Below are 6,030 nucleotides of genomic sequence, written 5' to 3'. Positions count from 1 at the left end.
GGGGGGGGGGGTTGGAAGGATGTGGGGGCTCTCTCCCCAAGTCAGTGTAGATTTTTCACCTTATAGACCAGGGGTTTTCAATAAGCGTACCCCTGGTGGCTGGATGTGGAGTGTGTGTGGGGGGGTGGACCGTGGCCGGACGTGGAGCCGGCGGCGGGGGTTGGCAGTGGCCGCACACAGAGGGGCGGCAGCACAGAGTGGTAGGTAGCTTCTCCCTACCCCCACCCCCGCATCCAGCCAGCCAGGCAATGCCTGTGTAGCCCAGAAAGGGTTGTTGCTGCCCTTGCCCTGCCCCAGCATGGCTTCTGGGAGGTAGCAGTGTGGGATGATGGGTGCTGATGTTCCCTCCCCACCCATCTGTGTGTACCGAGGGCCTTTCCAAGTACCTCTGGTTGAGAACCCTTGCTATAGATTAACTAAATATATATATATATATAGCATAAGCTTTTGTGAGCTGAAGCTACTTCATCAGATGCTGTGAAAGGATGTGTAGAAAGCAGACTATAAGAAGGAGACAGAAATCAAAATACAAAAGAGAAGGGAAGGAGAGAGAAGAGAGGGAGAGAAAAGTGGGGAGATGGGGCAGTACTGGAAGAAATAAACAAACAAGCAGTAAACTCATAGGAACAAAAGAGTCACAAAAGCTAATCCAGGTTACGGGATAAGAATCTATAGTTCCTGTTTAAACCACATTTAACAATCCAGTCTGTGGATGATTTCTTGTTCCACAATTTCCTATTCAAATCAGGTTTTAAAGGTTTGGTCTTTGAGAACAACCACCTTTAGGTCAGCAAGGGAGTGTCCAGGGAGGTTGAAGAGTTCTGCCACACGTTTGCATGTCTTTCTGCAGCTGATGTGAAAGTGGTGTTCGTTCATTTTGTAGCAATTGGCCAGTCCGTCCAGTAGGCAGTACAGGGACATTGTAAGCAGATGAGGGTGTAAATTGGTGGAGTGGCAAGTGAATGAACCTCAGATGTTATAGCCAGTGTTATTCAGTCCAGTGATGATGTGGTCTGTATTGATTTTAGGGCACAGAAGGCATCTGAGTCCATTGCCTTGGTGAGACTAGGAGTTAGAGCCCGTTGCTTGAGAGATGCCATTTGAGATTGAGGAGCTGCTTGTTAGCCAGAACAGATTTGTCCCCCATGAATACTTTGAGATAGTTATCTGTTTCTAGGAAGGGTTGGAAGTCATTAATGATGTGTCTAAGATGTTCAAGCCAGGGGCTGTTGGTGGCAACCATAGGGACTCTGTCTTTGTGCTGGGGTTGATATTGTAAAAGGCCAGTGCCAGGTCTGAAAAACCATCCCAGCCAAGTGTCCGTGTAAACTGCCCACAAAAATTTCCAGGCATGGTGTTCTCTAGGTAGCCTGCTCCAGTACTTAACCACCCTCACAGTCAGAAAGGTCTTCCATTTAATCTCCAGCCTAACTTTTTTCTTCTGCAGTTTGAGAATGTTGCCCTTTGGCCTGTCTGTACCCTAGAGCCACAAAGAAGAACTTGTTTCCATCCTCTTTGTTCTTCTTGGAGTGACACAAAACCAAGAAAATATTCTGCAAAAGGTGGTTCCATTATCTGTCCATGGAAGATGACCAATAGACTACTTTCAGAATTTTTGGAAGAACTTTAGCTGTAAATTACCTAATATCACAAATAATTCTTGTTTTCTATTTGTAAATTTTTTTCAGATCTAAATTCCTCTGAAGAGACAAGGAGACAGATTTGTTTCTGTCCTATGCACTGTGGTATTTTCACAGATCTTATTTAACACTCTGACTGTGGGCCTGCTTACTAAATGGGTGTAATTTGTTTTCCTGAAACTAGCCTTCTCTTCCATGAATTTACAATGCAATTGTATACAAACACTTGTACCCAACTAGTCATTTATTTGCTTCTTTTGCTATTGTGGATCACCATCACTGTATGGAGGAAAAGTACAGAAATGTAATGGCCCATTACAGATCTGGAATGAAATATTTCCTCTATGTGCCATTGTTGAAATTTATCTGCTAAAACTGAAAAAGTTAGAGCTGGCAACTTAACATTGAGTAAGGTCAGATGCTTAGTGTTTGACATGCTTTTCCTCACTTTTGACCATTGGGCTAGGGACAGACATTACACATAAACCAGTTTAAGCGATCAGAAACTGGTGTAAACCTGTAACAGAACAGATGTTCAGCACACATAAACCAGTATGAAAATGGATGAAACTGTTTTGAGAGAAACCTGGTTGAATGTAGTGTCAGACTTAACTGATTTGGCTCAAACCAGTTTATGCAATGCCTGTCCCAGACCCCTTGCTGGTTTAAGATAAACCAGACACGCCCAGCATCCTGGCATGCTGTCTGGGCTGGGCGGGGTTCTCTGTTCCACAGCAGAGCTGGCCCCTCCCCTCTGCTCCCTGGCTGGAGCTTGGCAGAGACTTGCAGACACAGCAGGGTCTGCCTGGATTCCCCATGCCCCCCCCCACTGCTTAAGCAGAGAGTCCCCCTCCCTCCCATCTCCTACAGCACCGACTCCAGCCCCACAGCCCCTAGGCATGTGGTATGCTAGCTAATGCTGAGAGGTGTCTGAGTGTGTCTTCCTGTCCCAGTGAAACTGGAGAGAGACACAGCACAGTGACTGCTTAGAGCTATCTGGAGCTAATCAACAGATCAGCGGGTAAGCTTTTTAACAGTTTGGAGTAATGGAGAGAGCCTATCTTTTGCTGATGAGATGATAATCACTGCTACCAGCCTCCTGCTGGCTTGCTTGCCTGTCAGTTTGCTGCAGACAGTATAAAGTAGTAGGGAGATGGAGATTGAAAAGCTCTGTATCATCAACAGATACATGCACTGCATGGCCCCCCCCCACTTGCCTCAGAGTGCTAGCAGGGGGCTAGGGTCTGGTAACTCTCCCACCCCTTGAGCAACCAGTGGGGAAAAGCTTGGGACTGTGCAGGCAGACCTCCCTAATCAGAGGTCCTGTGGGGGCCTGGCCACACCCCCCTCAGCTCAGTTCTGCACAAGGGAAGGGAGGGCTGCTCTCGTGTCCCCCAGCTTCTAGCCTGAGCCACTGCAGGCATGCACCTGAATTTCCTCAGTCCAGAGACAATGACTGTCCAGTTACAAACTGGTTCAGCCTAGCCAGGTTAGATTAACCTGCAAAAGATTGAATCAATTCAGGCTCAGGCTTTTTGAATGCATGTCCCCAGCCTTGTAGTGTAGGGTCCAAACATTTTTTTGTTGGGTCATGGTGTCGTCTTGGTAAATTCTCACTAACTGCAACATAAACCACATTATATAAAACTCCCTGTGAGTATACTGAAATACTTAATCATCAGGTTTAGAAAACTAGACTTCCTAGAAATATGGCTAACAGAATATTGTGTTCTAGGTTTTTGCACTTCTTGATAGAATGAACCTTTTATAGATAGAGAAGGGTGTTTTAAGAATAAGTGTGCTTTTTGGGGTTTTTTTTTTGTTAGGGCATTAGTACAGAACTAGTAGTACAGCTGAAGCTGGTTTGTATCTACTTAACCGTGCATTCCAAAACTTTCAGGAATATAGGAATAAACTGTTATTCCTTTGAATAATTCTTGAGCCCTCTAATTGAGTTTGTTATGCTCTATTTTAGTAGCTGCAGTAAACCAGTCAAAGCAGCGATATGAATATAGCTAGTCCTGGGAGGGAGAGGTGGGAGGGGTCAGGGGGATGGCAGGATATATTAAGTAAACATGGTTTCTTTGGGGTTTTTTTATTGTTTATTTTTACACAACAAAAATAAGTTGCTTCAAATCGTAGTTCTGAATTACTTGTGTTTCCAGTTGTTTTTGTTGGTTTGCTTGATCATTGGTAAATGCAACATTTTGTAAGGTTCCTTTGCTTCCCTACCCCCACCATAAGTTACTACTACATAACTTGCCAGACTTAGTTCTAGCTTATAGAGTTCTTTTTTGTAATTTAGCTTAACATTAAAAGCAAATATGCCATGCATTAGGAACTGGGGAGCTTTGTTGCTAGACAACCTGTAGAATCCCTATACTCCACAGAACACGACAGGCAAGCAAGCCAAGGATTCTGCTGAGCATTAGTTCTGCATGGTCCTTGGCTGCCTAGCTCCCATGAGGCCTCTGAAAAATCAACTCCTTCTGCTCATCTAGTCTCCCTACCTTGATCACTGCTTTTCCTTTCAGCATTGCTTCCCTGGAAATCTCTGAAGTCTCCATGATTTACTGTGGGCTTTAGTAAGCCAGTTGTAGGCAGACTTCTGATTTCAAACCTGAAATCCAGATACAGAACTGGGGAACACGGGAGACTTGAGTATAAGGAAGAAAGAGCAGAGTGGAGTTCCAAGAGATGTAGTCCAGGGTGGAAGCTGAGGTCAGAAGCCAGAAGAATTAGAGCGCCAGATGTTGAATTTCAGGGAAGACCCAAGAACAGGGTCAGGGAAAGCCAAAAACAAGTCAGTAGCCAGAGTGATCAGAGAGCTGGTACCAAGTTCCAGAGGAGATCCAAGAGCAAGATCAGGAAATCTGAAACTGAGTCAAGAGCCAGGAGAACCAGAGACAGCAGTGAACATGAGGCTTGCTGGAGTAGATGGTAGCTGCTGTCGAGGTGTACTTGCTGCCTGAGGCTGCAGGTGAACTTAAAAGGGCTGAGTGGTGCTTGCAGCTGGCAATCCAGTCACAGAGAACTGGGTCAGTTGCATTAGCCAGGGATTAAGGTCAGGTGTGGAAGCTCAAGAGCTTGGCCTGGCTGTGTCTGACTATCTAGAGATCCTGACAATTGGCCTGCCTGGGACCCGAACCAGGTTGATGTGGCTTGCTGCTCTCAAACCCTGCTGACTGCTGGGATAAGGTATAAAGCAGGGAAGGAAGTGGGGCATGCTGTGGACCTCTACAGTATTGGGTTCAAATCCATATTTGCAGGATGCATCTCTAACTCTCTGTGATTCCACCATTCTTGCCTCCAGGGATTTCAACTTTTATCGAGCCTAATATGCATAAAATGAAAAATGAACTTGTCCAGCCAGGAGATCTTACTCCACCCTTCAGCTCTCCTGTGAAATACAAGTTTTCATTTCTGCCTGGGAGAAATTTTACAATCTTTGCATTCTCCTATGCCTGAGGAAGGGTGTGTTTGCCCCATACCCTGCAAATAAAGACTTTTTCCTCCTTTTTGCAACTGTGTAGTTGGTCTAATAAAGGGTATCACCTCTACCACACTGACTCCAGGGATTTCAGGAATTTCTGAATCTCCATGACAAGGCCCTGGGACAGTTATCTGGGGAAACAGCCTACTACTAGTACTGGTTGTGCCTACAGGTTCTCCAGGCATGAGCAGGGAATCTATGTAGGGCTGTAGCGGTTGATGGGGCCCAGGTGAACATAGTTTTAATTCCATCTCTTGCAAAGGTGCTTAGGGGAAAGAGACAGAGTGGTTGCATGGGAGAAAAATGTCTGAGAAAGAAAGACACAAAGAATTAGATTTAAAAAATGCTTGAGAATGTTCTGTTTTCTTTTCTCTTTATCTTGCTGTCTGCTAAATAGCAAAAACACTTTCCCTTGTGAAAAAGACTTCACTGACTGCACAGCCCCATATTTAGCTCAAAGCTGAATACTTCTACTCTATCTAAATTTCACTGGACTATATCTAATTCCTATCTCAAAGACATAGCATCTTCCTTTCTAGCTCTTATTTCTGTGGTTTTCATGTTAATAGAATCATTAAGGAAAAATTTAGACTGACCCAGCTTCCTTAATGGTACAGGAGAACAACATGGAAGAAGCTCTGGCTTTCATAGTTTCATAGTTTCTAGGGTCGGAAGGGACCTGAGCAGATCATCTAGTCTGACCCCCTGCCACGGCAGGAAAGAGTACTGGGGTCAAACGACCCCAGTAAGGTGGTCATCCAACCTCCTCTTAAAAACCCCCAGGGTGGGAGCCTGCACCACCTCACTTGGAAGCTGGTTCCAGACCCTAGCCGCCCTGACCGTGAAGTAGCGCCTCCTGATGTCCAACTTAAACCTTCCCTCCGCCAGCTTGTGACC

General features: G+C 45.4%; 1 protein-coding gene across 2 annotated transcripts in view; it reads left to right on the top strand.

Annotated features, from left to right (window-relative positions):
- The window catches only part of CORIN (corin, serine peptidase), a 313,652-nt gene that overhangs the window by 17,057 nt on the left and 290,565 nt on the right, over positions 1-6,030 (top strand). The window lies entirely within an intron of this gene.

Source organism: Gavialis gangeticus, unplaced genomic scaffold (genome assembly GCF_001723915.1).
Source record: "Gavialis gangeticus isolate Ggan-Ray unplaced genomic scaffold, GavGan_comp1, whole genome shotgun sequence".
Taxonomy (NCBI): domain Eukaryota; kingdom Metazoa; phylum Chordata; order Crocodylia; family Gavialidae; genus Gavialis; species Gavialis gangeticus.
The sequence above is the reverse complement of the archived record's forward strand: the minus strand, read 5'-3'. Positions and strand labels throughout refer to the sequence as shown.